Raw genomic sequence first — 19,233 nt, forward strand, 5'->3', positions numbered from 1 at the left:
TGTTGACATATATTTCCTTATAACATAATGTATATGTCTTCAGGATCCTAATGATGATCCCTTCTACATTCCTGCTACTGCTAACATGTCTCCTTTATTCACTTGATTTTGAATTTGTCATTCATTTATTTTTCTCATAATTGATATTAATTTTTCAGGTTCAGAATTTTGTTTTAAATTCCCACTCTTGGGGCCCCTGGGAGGCTCAGTCGGTTAAGCGGCTGCCTTCTGCTCAGTCATGATCTCAAGGTCCTGAGACTGAGCCCTTTGTCAGGCTCCCTGCACAGTGGGGAGTCTGCTTCTCTCTCTTCCTGTGCTCCTCCCAGACTTGTGCTTTCTTTCTCCCAAATAATAAGTAAAAGCTTTAAAAATAAATAAATTCCTTCTCTGTTTTCTAATTGTATGAAGTGCATTTTCAAATCTTAACATTCTTGTCAGCTCAACTTGTTATGGTCAGTGTTTTTAATCAGAGCTCTTCTAACTAATATGCAGTGCTATCTCACTGTAGGTCCACTTCATATGGGTAGGCAAAAGGTGTCATTCCCCATAAGTGGAGAAAATGGATCACAAGCCTGATGGTAATTCTTTCCTTCCCATTTGTGCTTTTGCGTGTATGGCTATTCTTTACCATGTGCTGGATTTTTGTTTGAAATATCGCTAAAGTAACTGGAGGTTCTGAATGAATTTTCCTTCCTCTAGTGAGCATTTGTTTTTGCTTCTGAGAGACAGTGAGTATGGGGGCAATTCATGTCATAGCAGTCAGAGAATTCATTCTTATGAAGCTTGATCTCAGATTTTATGAGAGGTTTTTCTCTGTTGGGTTCATACAGATATTTAGGGTAGAGCTTCCCAGGGATGCCACATGGACCCCTGGGTTGTCATTCAGAGGCTTTCTCCTTGGTGCACCTGCAGTTCCAGCCTATTCCCTGAGCTGGTGAGAATGCTAGAAGCCCTACTGAGCTGCTTAGAGTCTCAGCCATAACTTTCTGCTGAGCATTTCGGCTTCTTGATCACCCCTTTTAGAAAAGCATATACCTGGAGGGGGAGAGAGGTACCACAATTGGATCTCATCCCTTGGGTATCTTTTCTGAGATCTTGTCTCTTCAAATGCTTGCCTCCTTGGAATATTTTTAATATCTCCCAGCTTTCCTAAGGTGGTTGGTTGGTTGGTTGTTGTTGTTGTTGTTGTTTTTTCTTAGCAGAATACTTGGCTTGATAGAGCTTCTTGGTTGCTACTGAAAGCAGACAGCTACATATGTGTTATTTTTTTGGAATAAATTTTTCTAGTTGTTTTTCCTCCCAGATCTTATTAATTCAATCTTTATACCAATAGAATAAAAATATTCTTTTAAGACAAATGATCTTCCAAAGAGTGGATCTCTTCTATCCTTACTTGGTTAATGTACTCCAGTTAAAATTTTTCATTGCCTAAATATTTCCCTAGTTCCTAACATGTGCCAGGTATGAATTATGTAGTAGAGGTTCATAAGTTTAGTAGGTATAGCCCAGTGAAACACAAGCAAGTAAATATGGATTATATTATAAAAGGCAACTTTTATGGCAATGTTTTAAGCTACTCTAGTCTAAAATGTTACCTGTACCACTTTGTATTTTGTTTATTGGTCCATCTAGAGGTTGGCATATGAAACCTTTACTTATCTTGGTCTACTTAAAGTTAACAAAATACCAAGTTATGTACATGCAATCTCACAACAAGGAAATGTCTCTTGTTCCCCTTTTCTTTGTGGTCTTTTTATCATTTTTTTATTTACAATGTTACTAAAAAGTGGTTATTGGTTATTATAATTTTTCTTTTAATTTTCTTAAATGAAGTAAACTTTATGTTCAGTTAAATACATGAATCTTGAGCTTACATTTCGGTGAATTTTGCAAGTCGTATATTTTACATACAGAGTGGTATTTAACATTTTTGCTTAAAAAATGATCTTTTTCATTTTTTGATTTCCTATTTGAATTCTTCTTTGACATATTGTTTATGTGGTCTACAGCAGTTTAATTTCCTCCTATTTTTAAATTTTCCAAACTTCTCTCAGTTAGTTTCTCTTGACAGCTTTCTTGAGGTATAATTGATAATCAAAAACCTGCATAAATTTAATGTATAGAATTTGGTGCATTTGAACATATGCGTGTATCTATGAAACCGTCACCACAATCAAGGTAATAAGCAAAATCATCTAATTTCAGTCCATTATGTCAGAAAGCTTACTTTGTATTGTTTTAGTCCTTTTAAGACTATTGAAGTTCTGTAGCCTAGTGTTATATTTTTGTGTCATTACCTTAGTGAGTTCTCTATGATTTAAAATATAAATCTTAATTTATTATAATCTACTTCAAATTTACATTAAATTAATTACAGTAAAATGTAGAACATCAATTCCTATATAGCTCCCTGATTTTTCTAATACTGTTATATATATTATGTTGAAATATGTTATACACCCACCATTACATTGTTATATAGTATAATAATTGTTTTATTTAGTTTTATATCTGTTAAAGAAGCTAGAGGAAAGATTAAATTGTGTTCATAGATTTTTTATATTAAACTTTTTACTTTTTACGTTCCTGAATCTGTTCATTTCTTCCTATGAATTGGTGATACCATATGGTTTTCCTTCTTTACTCCAATATAGATTCATTTACAACTCCCTCTTTTGTGTTCCTTTGTCAAATATATTACATTTGTATATACTATATGACCATATAACAATTTTATAATTATAAAATTATAATTTTATAGATACTGTTTTGTGATGTTGGCTTTTAAATCAGTTATGCTAGGAAAAGAACATCAATGTTTAATTATACTTGGTATTATCCTTACCTACATAATTATTTTACTGGAGGTCTTTCTCTTTTCTGTATGGATTTTAATTGCTGTCTGGTATCACTTTTTTTTCATGCTGAAGAACTTCCTTTAGAATTTCTTATATTGCAGCAGTTGTAACAACACATTTTCTTTGCACATCTCAGAGTTTTGGTTGTTGTTAAAAACAGATCATGTTAGATAATATTAATGGAGGAAAGCTGGAGACTGATTCCCCACTTCCCTTGTTGTTGTTGTTTGTTTTGTTGTTTGATGACAAGGCTGGACTAATTATGTATTTTGTTTCTGCTGCATTCTGTAGTTTCTGGTATGATTGCTTAGATTTTCCCTTATTAAAAAAAAAAAAAAAGAAACAAAAAGAAAAGAAAAGAAAAGACCTGTCAGCTTGGCTTCATAGGTGTCCTCCTCTAATCAGATAAGACATTTACTGGTCAAACGTTGTATACTTAGGTCCCTGTACCAAAAAAGACTTGTGGCTTAGAATACTGCTTTCACAGTTCTGGGTTTAAAATTATGTCTTTTCCTTGAGCATTAAAGAGTCTGCCCCATTTTTCTGGTTCTCTATGAATCCTGTTGAGAAAGTAGCCCATCATTTAAGTCACTGTTTGTGGATTAGTGATGTGCATTTATTTCTCAGGTTTTAGTGGGCATACATTTGTTCACCTCACTAATACTATTTATATTTGATGTAGAATGTCAAATACAATGTTTACCAATAAAAGTTCAAAAACTTTAGTAGCTTTTATGTCAATCCAAATTATTCCATTTGTGTAAATAAAAGGATAATTCATTTGATCCTAGAAATAAAGCAAAAATTATAGCTGGTATGAAAAATAAGAAAAGCCAGAAATTAAAATATATATATTTAATTCATAAAGATATCTGCCCATACACACAAATTAAAATAAAGCACATTCCTCCCAAAAATATCAAAATGGTTTGTTACTGCTAATTGGTTACTACTTGTGACTTGGATGAGAAGTTGAATGAGAACAGCCAGTCTCAATAAAGTGATTCTGTATTGCCTATTGCAAAATATTTTATATCTACAATTATATAATACCATCACGCTTTGGCAAAACAAAATCTGTTAGAAGTGATTTATATAAATATGGTAAATATCAGAACCAGTCACTGACAAGTAATATATAGAAAATAAAGAAAATAATGAGAAGATATATTTAAGAATATCTATAGGTTTAATATATAGTGTTTTTAGTATTCAAATAATTATATAATAGCTGGTTAACAAATGTACTTAGCAGTTGCATCTTGATATATACATAATATAAATGGGCAATGACTCTATTAAATATGCTTAATATTTAAAGCATGTAAATTCATATTACAGTACTTCTTTGTCTTGGTTTTGGCTTATGGAAGAAGTACAAAATTACCCTGGATTCTTGATAGTAATTTGGCCTTTAAAATTTTTTTTCTACTAGTTTTAATATTTACCTACACTTTAACTTTATTAACTACACAGTAATTTGCCTTCTAGTACTGCATCTGACACACTGACTCATACATGTGTGTGAAAGGATGGGTGCAAAAGAGGCAAAACCGCAGTTTCAGAATAAATCATGCTTTGTACCATGAATACTGGGCTGCTTTGCAATAGATCAGGAAGCACTATATATATTTACAGAAGGCAATTTTGAGATCAGTTGCTAAACAGAGAAAGCAGAGTATAAGTTACTTTCAGATATGTTAAAATTTATAAATACATGATTTCTGTGAATACATATTTATGTGTATATCTGCTAATATATGCACTTGGTTGCTAATCATGGTTACTTCTGAGAGGGAATGATGTCTGCATTTTTGAAGATTTTTCACTGAGCATACAATATATGTGTCATTAATAAATGATACATCAAAGAAATAGAAACCAGATGGCTTGCATTTTGCTTTTTTGCCCTTTCTTGAGTTAGTGCACAACAGTAGGAAGTTATACTTAAAAACAAAAGAGTTAGAAAAGAGTTGTACTGGCATTAAATGTCAAGTGTGGAGGCGCCTGAGTGGCTCAGTGGTTGAGCGTCTTTCTGCCTTTGGCTCAGATGGTAATCCCAGAATCCTGGGATTGAGTCCTGCATTGGACTCCCCGTAGGGAGCCTGCTTCTGTCTCTGCCTATATCTCTGCCTCTCTCTGTGTGTCTCTTATGAATAAATAAATAAAATCTTTAAAAAAATTAATGTCAAGTGTTATAAAGTCTGTCTTCTATTCAGTGGGTTCTGTTACCATGCTATCAGAGGAAATGACAACAATAATTAGGGTTAGAGTGGCTCTCAAAGCTTATCTGGTGTTTATAGAATAAACCTCAAAAATAAAACCTTATCCTGTGGAGTTTGAGTGCCCTTTCTAATGATAAACAGAAAAAGCTTATTTAGGATTGTTTTTCTCAGTAATATGTGTTTATGTTTCATTGTTAATGGTATTCATCAATCTTGCTGAAACTTTTAGCTTATTAGTTTTACTATATTGCCTACAGGTTACTTTTAGATAGTCTGAAAACAAACATATCATTTATGAAAAATGGCAGTTTCATTTCTTCCTTTCCAGTTTAAGATCTTTTGAATATTTTCTTGTATATCCCTGGCTAGGACCACCATAAAATGTTAATAGAACTAATGACAGTGGAAATCTTTGTGTCTTTTCTGATATCAGGAGTTCAGTTTTTCAGTATTTCATCACTAAGTATGATGTTTGCTGTGGTGTTCTCAGTTTTCAGTTTTGGGTTTGTTTGTTTTTTAAGTGAGTGGTAAATTATGTCACATGGTTTCTTTGTATCTATTGCAATAGTACATGATTTTCTTCCTTTCTCTTCCTTTGTTTTCTTAAAGTGGTTTGATTTCAGAATGTTAAATCCCCAAGAATTCATTCTTGAATTAACCTTAATTTGTACATTATTATTGATGCATTTTTTATTCCATTTGTCAAACATACGTTTTCTACATTTGATCATATGAGACCTAAACCTTATTCTTACATTATCTTTAGTTTGGTATAAAGTTTATAAGGGTCTCCTAGAACCCTCCTAGAACATTTGGAGGAATGTTTTTGCATTTTGTGAGAGGGTTTATTTTTAAGATTTTATTTATTTATTTGAGAGAGAAAGTGAGAGAGCTCACAGAGGGAGAGGAAGAAGCAAACTTGCCATTGAGCAGAGACAATGAGGAGCTCAGTCCCAGGACTCTGAGATCAAGACCTGAGCCAAAGGCAGACATTTAACAAACTGAGCCACCCAGGCCCCCTGTGAGAGAGTTTATGCAAGATAGTTGTTATTTCTTTCTTATTATGTAGAAAAGTTCAGGAATCCAGACACTAGGCCATGGCATTCGTTTTTTAAGAAGGATTTTCATTATAGACACAGTTTATTTAATAATTACAGGGCTACTGAGATTTCTTAAGATTGTAAAAAATTTTTGGGATGCCTGGGTGGCTCAGCAGTTGAGTGTCTGTCTTTGACTCAGGAAGTGATCCTGGAGTCCCAAAATCAATTCCCACATCAGGCTTCCTGCATGGAGCCTGCTTCTCCCTTGCCTGTGTGTCTGCCTCTCTCACTGTGTCTTTCATAAATAAATTTTTAAAAAGCTTAAAAAAAAGATTGTAAAATTTTTTCATTATTTCATATAATTTCAAATTTATTAGTATGTTTTTAAAAATAATATTATGTATTTGTCTCCAGGATCTGTGTGATGATCCCTTCTACATTTATTTTTATCAATAATATATCTTTAATTTTCTTGATAAATCTTGCGGGGAGTTTTTAAATTTTTATTCCATATTTTTGAGATATAATTGACACAAGTGTCTATATTTAAGGTGTACAATATCACCATTTGACACATATGAGCATTGTGAAATGATTACCACAATCAAGTTAGTTATTCTATTCAAAAAATCCCTTCTGGATTTGTCAGTCTTCTCTTTGCAATCATTCAGAATCTGTTAACAGATCTTCATCTTATTGTTTCATATTTTTAATTATTAGTTAAAAATTTAAACTTTTAAAAAAACTCCTTGAGATGGATTATCAGGTCTTAAGTTTTTGGCATTTCCACTTGGGCAGTTGATGGTATAAATTTTTCCTTTAGACACATACTTTGTTGCAGCTCATATTTTAATAGCTTTATGAAAGTATATAGTTAATTTAAAATAAACTGCACGACTTTAAAATAAATGGTATACATTATGAAATCCATACATATTTGTGAAGCAAGCAACATAATCAAGATGACGTAAATATCCATGTAACCTACCTTTCTAAGTTTCCTTGCAGCACAGTCATATTCCCTTCCTGCTGATGCTGCCCAGGTGCTCCCCTTTTGTGCATGCTGTGTACATTCTTGGACAGGTCTTTATAAGATCATGTATTTTCATGTGTTTGCATCAACTTCAAAGAATGGATGGCTGGATCGCATGATTAGGATTTCTGTAGGTTATTTTACAAGGTGACAAACGCTTTGCAATATGGTGCCCTATCAGCAGTGTGAATCTCAGTCACCTTACATCGTAGTCAGCATTTGTTGTAGTCAGTATTTTCAGCTATAGCCCTTCTGGGAAGTGCACAGTGGTATCTCACTATCACTCTGAACTGCTTGGGTATAACCAAGTCTTAACCCTTTCTTTTCCAGGCACCCTCAGTAAATGGAGAAAACATTTGAAAGGCCTGATGTTAATCCTTTACATTTATACTTTTGTTATGTATGGTTACTTTTATTGCTTGATAGACTTTCTGTATGAAATACTACAGAAATAACTGTAGGTTCTGGGTGATATTTTTCTTCCTCTAAGGACAATTTCTTTGACTGCAGGAAGTCACCTGCAGGAAGTTCTTTTCTTCCTTGAGACCTTTAAAACTGGGTCTCAAGTTTTACAAGGTGTTTTGCATTTCTGGTTCATATGGACATTTAAGGTGTAGACCCTTAGGGAAATTAAAAGAACCCATGAAGTGTGTTTTGTTTCTTTAGCCTTCTGCCTCTCCGGGCCCTAAGTTCAGCATGTGTCCCCTGACATGGTGAGGGTATAAGAAGACCTACCTGCCCAAGGTGCTTAGCTGCTTAGTGTTTTGAATGTTCAGTACTCTCTTTTGAATTAGCAAATCGTTTGTAGATGAAAGTGGTCCTAAATTTGGATCTCACTACCTAGGATTTTCTTCTTTCTGAGGTCCTAGGCCTTCCATGCTTGTTTCCTTGAGTTTGTGGTTATCTTGAAGAGATCTCTTTTATATACTTCCAGCTGTCCCAGTTTTTCTCAGTAAGATGTTTTGAATAGTTGACTGTTTCAAAAAAAAAAAAAAGGTATCTCCTCTCAAACTGCTTTTTGAAATAAGTTTCAATTAACAGGTATTTTCCCCCCCCATTGCCAGTGAATTCCAACTGTATATCAAGATTATAGGTAATACTTTAGCTTTCTCTTTAGGTGACTGTACATTCATTTGCAGTTATAAGAAATGATACAGAGACATTCTTGTACCATTTGCCCAGTTTCACCCAGTTTTAAAATCTTATAAAACTGTATGCAATATCTCAACCAAGATATTAACACTTACACAGGCAAGACATGGAACATTTTAGTTACCGCAAGAATCTCGGTGTTTCCATTTTATAGGTAAACACTACCCTCCCTGCCCCTGTGCCCATCTCTGACTTCTGGCAACTATTCTGTTCTTCATTTCTATAATTTTTCACTTAATGAATACTTTATAAATGGAATCATTCTTTATTTGACCTTTGGGATTGGCTTTTTTTCACTCAGCATAATTATCTAGAAATTCATCACCGTTGTTGAGTGTATAAATAGTTTTTATTATTGTTGTGTTTACTGAGAATTCCATGGTATGGATGTACCACATTTTGTTTAATCATTCACTCTTAAAGACATCTGGGTGTTTCCAATTTTTGGCTCTTACAAAAAAAAAGCTGTGATAAACATTTCAGTACATGTTTCCTTGTGAACATGAGTCTTCATTTCTCTGGGATAAATACTCAGAAATACTATTTCTGTATCATATGGTATTTGCATGTTCAGTTTTTATGGGAACTGCCTAATTTTTTCAGAATAGCTGCATTACATTATAATAAGCCATATATGAGTTTATCTGCATCCTTGCCAGCATTTTGCAGTGTAACTATTTTTTATTTTAGCCATTCTAATAGATGTGTAGTGGTATCTCATTGTGATTTTAATTTGAGCTTGCCTAGTGGCTCTGATGTTAAACATATTTTTGTGTAATTATTTGCCATATGTATATCCTCTTTGGTGAAATTTCTGTTCATTTCTTTTGACTCTTTTCCAATTGGAGTTTTAAAACTTTATGTTATAGGTCAGACCCCGTGGCTCAGCGGTTTAGTGCCTGCCTTTGGCCCAGGGCCTGATCCTGGAGACCGGGGATCGAGTCCCACGTCGGGCTTCCCGCATGGAGCCTGCTTCTCCCTCTGCCTGTGTCTCTGCCTCTCTCTCTGTGTGTGTCTCTCATGCATAAATAAATAAAATCTTTAAAAAAAAACTTTATGTTATATATTATAGATATCTGTCTTTGGTCAGATACATGGCTTGTAAAGGATTTCTTCTAGTATGCGACATGTTTCCAGTTACTTAACAGAAGATAGAACTGTTAGCACAGCAGAAGTTTTAACTTTTGATGAAGTCTAATTTATTAATTTTCCCTCATATGGATTGTACATTTGGTGTCAGATCTGTTGACTCTTCGCTTAGCCATAGGACCTGAATGTTTCTATCCTATTTCTTTTCTATATGTTTTATAGATTTTGTTTTACATTTTGATCTATGATACATTTTAAGTTGACTTTTTATATGAGGTGTGAAGTTTAAATTGCAGCTCTATTTTGGGCTAGGTGTATCCAATTACGATAGCACAGTTTTTGAAAAGATCATTATTTCTCTACGGAATTGCTTCTGCAGCTTTATAAAAAATAAACCAGCCATACTGCATGTGGCTATTACTAGGTTCCCATTCTGTTTTATTGATCTATGTGTCTAGTCCTCTAGTAATACCACAGTATCTTGAGTATTGTACCTGTATAATACATCTTGAAATTGGGTGGAGTGAGTCCTCCAACTTTATTCTACTATTTCAAAATTTTCTTAGGTGTTCTAGTTCCATTTTGTGTTCATTTCAATTTTAGAATGCTCTTGTTAATCTCTACAAAATATACTTTTTTTGTATACTTTAAATTACTTTAAAACTGTATATCATTGTGGGAAGTATTCAAATCTTTCATAAATCTTAAATCTTCCAATCCATGAGCATGGTATGTGTCTCCTTTGTTTAAATATTCTTTGGTTTCTTCCATCAGTGTTATGTAGTTTTTGTATATAAGGTCTATACATATTTTGTTAGATTTGCCTCTATTTAATTTTTGAAGCACTTGTAAGTTCTTTTTTTAATTTCAGTGCACATAAGATCATTGCTAAAATATAGAAATACATTTGAACTTGTATGTTCATCTTGTGTCATATATAGCCTTGCTGATCTTACTTATTTAAGAAATTTGAATAGATTCCTTGGGATTTTCTGTGTAGACATTTATCATCTGCTGATAATAATAGTTTTATTTCTTCTTTTCAGGCTTATACTCCTCTTATTTCCTTTCCTTGCCTTATTGTCCTGTCTCACCTTCCAGCACTATTTTGAATAAACGTGAAAGTGAGCATACTTGCCTTTTATTCTTGAATTTAGCAGGAAAGTATTCAACTTTTAACTATTATGCATAACATATATTTTAGATCTTTTGTATATGCTCTTTATCGAGATTAGGAAGTTCTCCATATTCTTATTTCTCTGAGTTTTTATCATGAATAACTAGATATTGAATTGGTTAATGGCTTTTTTACTTCATCAGCTGATAAGTTTATGTCATTTTTCTTCTTCTTTTTCTTTTTTTTCTTCAAAGATTTCATTTATCTATTCATGAGACACACACAGAGAGAGGCAGAGACACAGGCAGAGGGAAAAGCAGGCTCCATGCAGGGAGCCCAGTGCGGGACTTGATCCCAGGACCCTGGACCACACCCCAAGCCGAAGGCAGATGCCCAACCACTGAGCCACCCAGGTGCCCCTCATTCTTTAGCATGTTAATATGGTACAATACAATGATGGGTTTTCAAATACTGCACCAGCCTTGGATGCCTGGATTGATTGATTGATTGATTTTATTCATAAGAGACACACACAGAGAGAGAGGTGGAGACATAGGTAGAGGGAGATGCAGGCTCCATGCAGGGAACCCGATGTAGGACTCAATCCCGGGACTCCAAGATCATGCCCTGAGCCAAAGTCAGATGCTTTGCATCCCAGGCGTCCCAGGATGCCTGGATTTAAACTCACTTGTTCATGGTGCATAAATCTTTTTCTATGCTTCTGGGGTCTAGTTGCTAATATTATGTTAAGGATTTTGTGTTTGTATTCAAGGAATATTAATTAATCTGTCCTGGGGTTTTTTTGTTTGTCTAATTTTAATATCTTAGTAATACTAGCTTCATAAAATGAATTGGGAAATGTTTCCTCTTTTATTTGCTATTTCTCTATTTCTGTCTTTGATCTCAAATTTTAACATGTTGGGTTTTTTTTTTTCATTTATTTCAGTGATTATTTTTTTTTCCTGTGATCCTTCTTTGACCCAGGGATTTTTTACAAGTGTGTTGTTTTGTGTGCAAAATTTTGAAGATTTCCTGTTATGTTTCTGTTATTGATTTCCCATTTGATTCCATTATGATCAGAGGACATACTCTTAGGATTTAAATTATTTTCAATTTGTGGAACTTTCTTTTTAGCCCCGGCATATATTTTATCTTGGTACATACTCCATGGACACTTGTAAAGAATTTGTATTTTGTCATTATTTGTCACAATGTTATATAAGTACCAGTTAGGTACTGTCAGTTAATGGTGTTGATTTCTTCAGCATCCTGACTGTCTCTGGACATTTGTTCTATCAATTAGAGAGAGTAGGGTTGACATTTCCAGTTATAATTATTGATTCATCTATTTCTCCTTTCAGTTGTATCAGTTTTGCTTCTCAGGTTATAGCTCTATTTGTTGGGTACAGATAACATTTAGGATTACTGTATCTTCTTGTTGAATTGAGCCTATATCCTTGTGTGGTATCCATTTCTGTCTCTGATAATTTTGTTTGCTCTGAATTTTGTTTATCTGATATTAATATTGCCTTGCTTGCTTTCATTTGATTATTGTTGGCATGATGTATCTTTTCCCATCCTTTGCTTTGAGTCCACCTAAATCATATCTAAAGTGAGTTTGCAGTAGGCAGAAAATCGTTGAGCTTTTTTTTTTTTTTTTTTGGAGTTTACTCAGCCAGTTTCTATCTTTTAGTTGGTGTATGTAGGCTATTTTCATTTAAAGTTATCATCTATATATTAGGATCTGCGTGTCTTTTTTTCCCATTCATTCACCCTATTTTTAATTTTTCTGTTTTCTTTTGTCAACCTTCCCATGGATACTTGAACTGTTTTTTAGAACCCAAATTTTATTTATGTATACTGTATTTGAGTGTATCTTTTTGCATTAGTCTTTTTTACTGATTACTCTGGATGTATTATATATCTGCTGTCAATCAGTTAATCAGTTGATTTTTTTATCATTATGAAAATCTGTTATCATTTTGTCACTTCTAATGAAGTGTAGAAATCTTACCTCCTAAAGCACTCCTTTTACTCTCCTCCTGCTTTTAATATAATCGTTTTAAATATTTCTTCTATATACTTTGAGAATCTATATCAAACAATGTTAGAATTTTTGTTTCAGCTGAAAAGATAATACAGTAAACTCAAAAGGAGAAAGAACATTTATTGTATTCATCTATGTATTTGCTTATCTTGTTCTGTCTTCTTTTTTGATGTTTCCGGATTGTTTCTTTTATCATTCCCTTCTATATAGAAAACTTCCCTTAGCAATTCTTTTGGGGTATTTTGCTGGAAATCAGTTCTTTTAGTGTTCCTTGATACAAGAATATCTTCATTTTCACTTCAGGCCTCAGATAATTTGACTGTAGGGTTCTGCGTTGACAGTTGTTTCCTTTCAGCACTTAAAAAATGTGCCACTATTTCCTGGCTTCTTTGGTTTCTGATGGAAAAAGAGACTTAATTTGAATGTTTTTCCCTATAGGTAAGGTGTTGCTTCTGTCTTGCGGCTTTCATGAACCTTTTACTGTCATTAGTTTTTAGAGGTTTGACTCTGATGTTTCTTGGTGTGAGTATCTTCAAGTTTATCCTCATAGGGCTTTGTTAAGCTTCTTGAATCTGCTTAGGTCCATGTCTTTTGAAAAAATTGAGGTTTTAGGCATTATTTCTTAGAGCATTTTTTCAGTCCCATGCTTTATTCAGTCTTTATGGGATTCCACTAACAGATTTGTTAGAATGTTTCTTATGGACCCACAGGTTCCCGAGCCTTAGTTTTTGGGTTTTTTAACCTCCCTCCATCTGTTTCCTCTCTATTGTTTTGACTGGGTAATTTCTGTTTCCTCCTTCAAGATCAGTTATTCTTTCCTCTGGTATTATACATGAAGGGAAAGGTGAAGGCACTGCCTCTATTGCTGGGTTACTGTAGTAGTCTTTGTTCCATCCTTGATCTCTGCTTACTCATGGATGGGGGATGTTTTTGGTTATTGCCAGGTAGCATTGGGAGTTGTGGCTCCCTACTAGACCTTCACTAATTCCTCCTTGATGGGAAGAGTAGAAATGTCGGGTTATAGCCCCTCATGTAGAATCCACTAACACAATACAGAATGACTTCTTTAGCATGGGCTGTGGTGAAAGTCATTAATCTTTACTAGATCTCCTCTGACAGCACCTCAGCAAGGAAGGGAGCAGCATCTCATTAATTTTCAGAGACTGGAAGTCCAGATTTGCCACATGCTCTCCATTGGCACTGAATTGTAATGAAAGACAGCTCTTTACCACCCAGCAGTTATTAAGGTTTCAGTTCCCTGCTTGAAGCTTGTTGGACACCATAGGATGGGAGGTTTAGATTAACTAGTCACAATCTGGTAAGAGTAGACTTTTGATAGTGTGAGTGAGGATGGTGTCTTAGGTTTCCTGTGGCATTTGGGTAAAGGAGAGCTGTTATTCTAGTTAGTTATCATTTAAAGAAATAATAGAAAATAATTTTATATATTTAATCACATGTTTAAGTATGATTATGGAAGTGTAATTTTTTTGCACTTGGAATTCTGAGTTGACATTTTATACTTTTTTTCAGCATTGGAAAGGTGGTGCTTCATTTCTCCAGTTCTCTACTATAAACCATTGATTTTCTTATAATATTCTTGTCGTTTATTGTAGTCTCATAACATAATTGAGGAGTACTTTTAATGGTTCTGTTCTCTGGAAAAGATTGTGCAAGATTATTGTTTGTTTTTAACTGTATGGAAAGTATCAGGCCCTCTGGCACAAGAGTAGAGAATCATTGGTAAGAAGGATTTATTTACAGATGCAATTTATAAAATAGGTATAGAATTGTTGAGATTTTCTAAGTTTTTTTTCTTTTTTGTTGAGCTGATTATATCTTGGAATTTACTGATTTCAGGTAACTTCAAAATACTGTCATAACTTCTGCTATTATGCATGTCTCTCAAGGATCTGTGGTGATAATCCACTCTACACTCTTGGTAGTGATAATTTAATGGTTAGATATATTTTTCTTTTGCAAGTGGAGAGGGTGAGAGATAAGTGTTGTCAAGAGTTTATCATTTTTTGCAGTATTCCAAAAAAGAACAATAGCAGCAACATCAAATGACAACTTTTGGATTTTTACATTTTCTCTTTGTAATTTATTAATTTCACTTATCGATCTTAATTTTATCATTTTATTTCTATTATATTTTGGTTAAAAAATTATTGAGTTTTTCAGTGTCTTGATCATTTAAAATTTTCACTACTTCCTCTTTTGGGATTTAATGCTCTATACTTTAAGACACATATTCGGTGCACGCTGCACATTTTAAACAGGTTCATTGAGGTATAATTGAGTTAAAATAAATTGCACAACATTAAAATTAACTAAGTTTCAAGATATGTGTGTATTATGAAACCATCACCTCAATTAAGATAATGTAAATATCCACTCTTCCCCTTTCGAGGTTCCTTGTGAACTTCATAGTTCTTTCTGACCCTGCCCCAGTCCTCTTCGCTTTTGCATGTTTAGACATTTTTGGAGTTTTTATATGGAGATATAAATTCATTTTTACTAGGAAAAGTTTCAAGAGACAGAATGGATCACATGACAGCTGTATACTTCAATTATTTTACAGTATGTCAAAGTGTTATGTGGTATGAATATGCAGTAGTATTCCTTATCAGCAGAATATGAGAATTGTATTTGCTCTGTTTCCTTGTCATCATTTCTTACGGTCAACATTTTTCATTGTTACCATCTAATAGGTATATAGTGATATCTCACTGTTGCTCAAAATTGTTTGATGTAACCAAGTGTTAGTTTTCTCTGTCCCAACATCCTCACTAAAAGGAGGAAATGAGTCTCACATGTGACGAAACAGGTGTCCTTTTCTTGCCCACTCATTTTTTGTATGTGTGGTTATTTTTTAATGCGAGCTGGATTTTCTATATGAAATACTGTAGAAGTAATTGAAGTTGCTGGGTGATACTATCTTTCTTTAATAATCTTTTGCTTTTGAGAGGCTGTTAGGGTAGAGGTAGTTCATCTCATCACAGTTAGAGATTGAGTCATTTTGAAGCTGGTTTTGAGGTTTTCTGTGGAGTTATTTGAGGTTCATAGTGACATTAGGGCATAGCCCCTAGGGGGTGCCAAGTGAACCCTGGTTTGTTTTTCAAATCCTCTCTCCTGGTGCACTCTCAGGTCCAGTCTGTGTTCCTGAGTTGGTTGAGACTGCTGGAAGTCCTTTTCACCTTCTTAGCTACAACTTCCTGTTTAATATTATAGATCGTCAATCACATCTTTGGAATCAGTAAAAGCCTTCAAGAGAAAAGCAATTGTAAATTTGGGTGGATCATACCACATAAGCTTCTCATCTGAAATTCTGTCTCTTCAAAAGCTCGCTAGCTTAGATTAGTATCTTCCAGCTTTCTTAAGTTTTCTCAGCAGGATGGTTGTACTAAAGAGGCTGGAGTGCCATTAATAGCAGTGTTTTCTCTTCAAAAACTACTTATTGAAATACTTTTGGATCTGTAGGGGGAGTTTTTTCCATATAGTTTTTAAATTTAAATTCAATTTGCCAACATATAGTATAACACTCAGTGCTCATCTCATCATCGTGTGCACTCCTAATGCCCATCACCAGTTATCCCATCCCCCCACACACCTCCCCTTCTGCAATCCTTTGTTTCCCAGAGTTTGGTATAGGGGTTTTGAAAGAGAAAATTAATATAGTCCTATGTCCACAAGATAAATAGTTTTTGGTAAGGCAAGTGATATGCCCAAGGAGTGTATCTTTTTTTCTTATCATTTCACATAATTGATTTCATTTTAAATATTTCATTGACTCAGTAAATTTTTCTTCCCTTCCTGACATGTGCCAGGTACAAACCATGTGATGGTTGTACTCACTGAGGTTGTATTCACTTGAGGAAAACAAAAACAGTAAATAATGAGTAAATAAATTTTGGAAGAACTTGTTATACAGTCATACTAAGCATGTTACTACCTATAACATGTTTAATTGGTGCTTTAGGGACTGACCTGCTCATTGCTATCTTCTCCTGGTGTGTAGAGTTAGGAAAGTACCACATGGTGTGAATGTATCCTTTCCCTATCTTTTGTCATATTTCCAGTGTGACAAATATATCTCTGTCATGTATTTTACATATGCAACACTATTTACCATTTTTACTTCATAGAGATGTATTTCAGACATAGAGAAAAGTTGTCATATTTATCTACAGTATTTTCCCTCTCTAGTACTCTTCCCTTTTTTCCACAGTCTTTCATTTCCAGGAAGGGTCCTTTCCCTTCAACCAAAGACCTTCCTTTAGTATTACTTACATTACAGATTGTCCAGCAACAACGGTCTCAGGTTTGTTGGTATCAATATGTCTTGTTTCATCCTCCGTTTGGAAAGAATTTTGATGGATATAGAATACTGTCTTGACAGCTGTATTTTTCCTTTCAGCCTTGCAAAGATGCTGCCCCATTTGCACAGTTCTCCATGGATACTCTTGAGAAGGCAGGCATTATTAAGTCATCATTCCCAGGTAGGCAATTTATCTTTATTTCTCTGACACTTTTAATTGTTTTTTATTCTTTGGCTCTCAACAGTTTAAATATGATGTACCCACATGAATATGTGTTTTAATTTAACCTACTTTGGTTCTATCGATCTTGGATCAGTAATATGGCATACTTCTAAGAACTTGGGAATTCTTCATTTTGATTTCCACATGTTCATATTTAATATATAGAAATATGATATTTTGTGTTTGACCTTCTATCCTGCAACTCTGCTAAAATCACTTATTCTCAGAGGGTTTTTAGTAGATTGTAATTTTTAACAGAGGCAATGTGTTCTGCAAAATGGGATGATTTTAATTCTTCTTTCCAATATGTGTATATATTTTTTATTTCCCTTGACTTTTTATGGCAAGACTTTGCAATAGTATCTTCAATAAGAGTGGTGGTAGCAGACTGCCTTATCTTATTTTTGAAATTAGAGTGAAAATTGAGGGACCTGGGTGGCTCAATCAGTTAAGTGTCCAGCTCTTGGTTTCACTTCAGGTCGTGATCCCATGGGTCGGTGGGATTAAGCTCTGTGCTCAGCAGGTAATCTGCCTAAGATTCTCACCCACCCCCCTCTCTCCCCTGCCCTCTGCTTGCATGTACTTTCTCTCTGTCCCTCTCTAAAATAAATAAATAAATTATTTTAAAAAATTAGAGTGAAAGCATTCAGTCTTTCATCATTAAATATAATGTTCACTGTAGTTGTTTTTTTAAGATGCTTTTTAGAAAATTGTGGTAGATAGCCCCTATTGATAACTTGCTGAGATTTTTTTTAATTATGAAAGGTTGTTGGATTTTTTAAAAATACTTTTTCCATGTCAATTGTTACAATCATATATGTATTATATATATATATATATAATACATATATGATGTTTTTCTTTATGGTGATGTGGTGGCTTACAGTGATAGATATTTAAATGATGATACAGCTTCACATAGCTGGAATGAGTCCCATTTTGTCATGATGTCTAATTAATATCATACATCATTGCATTAAGTTTACTAATTTATTGAGGATTTTTACGTTTACATTCATCTAAAAGATTGGTCTGTAGTTTTCTCTTGTACTGTCTTTGTTTTTGTTATTGTGGTTACTGGCCTTATTAAGTGAGTTGGGAAACATTCCTTTTTTTTCTATTTTCTGAAAGAGGTTGTATAAAATTGGTGTTAATTCTTTGAATAATTGATAGATTGCCAGTGAAACCATCTGGGCTTAGAAATTTCTTTGGCAAGTTTTTAAAATTTTGAATTCAGTTCTTTCAATGGACATGGGCTATTCAGATTGTCTTTCATCTTGATTAAGTTTAGGTGTTTGTGGTTTTCAAGGCATTGATCCATTTCTTCCTGTCTAATTTATTTGTGTAAAGTTGATTGTAGTATTCCCTTGTTATCCTTTTAATGGCTGTAATGCGTACAATGATAGCTTTTCTTTCATCCCTGATATTGGTGATTTGTGTCCTTTTTTTTTGTCTTTGTCAAGTCTTGGTCTATAGGTTTATCAATTTTATTGATTTTTTTAAAGAATTTTTTTCATTGGTTTGTGTGTTGTTTTCTATATTTTCAATTTCACTATTTCCTGCTTTTCTTTTATTATTCTCTTTCTTCTGCTTCCTTTGTGATTATTTTGTTCTTTTTTTCTAGTTTACAGCACTGTTAACTTATATAATTGACTTAAGGCATTTCTCTTTTTAAAGTAAGCACACCTTATTAAAACTTTCTCAGCACTAGTATACATGTGTCCCACACATTCTGATTTGTTAATTTTTATTTCCATTCAGTTTTATGTATTTTTAAATATCTACTTTCAGACTTCCTTATAGGCCATGGGATATCTAGAAGTATGTGTTTAATTTCCAAGTGTTTAGAGATTTTCCTCTTATTTTCTGTTACTGATTACTAGTTAGATTCCATTATGGTCAAATAACATAATCTGTATGATTTCCAGCTCTTTCTTTAATTGATTTTCTGGTTTAATTTTTTTGCAAACTGAGAGCAGACACTATGATTTCTGTTCTTTTAAATTTGTTAACATGTGTTTTGTGACTCAGAATGGGGATTATCTTGGTTGTTCTTTGTGAGCTTGAGAAGCTGTGTATTCTGATGTTGTTGTAAGCAGGCTATAAACGTCGTTTATATATCTGGTTGATG

General features: G+C 33.8%; 1 long non-coding RNA gene across 1 annotated transcript in view; it reads left to right on the forward strand.

The window, feature by feature from the left end:
• Positions 1–19,233, forward strand: part of LOC144308341 (uncharacterized) — a 151,078-nt gene that overhangs the window by 2,895 nt on the left and 128,950 nt on the right. Inside the window, exon 2 of the long non-coding RNA XR_013374824.1 lies at positions 16,979–17,060. This is a non-coding gene — a long non-coding RNA (uncharacterized LOC144308341). The remainder of the gene's footprint in view (positions 1–16,978; positions 17,061–19,233) is intronic.

This window comes from Canis aureus, chromosome X, assembly GCF_053574225.1.
Source record: "Canis aureus isolate CA01 chromosome X, VMU_Caureus_v.1.0, whole genome shotgun sequence".
Classification (NCBI taxonomy): Eukaryota; Metazoa; Chordata; class Mammalia; order Carnivora; family Canidae; genus Canis; species Canis aureus.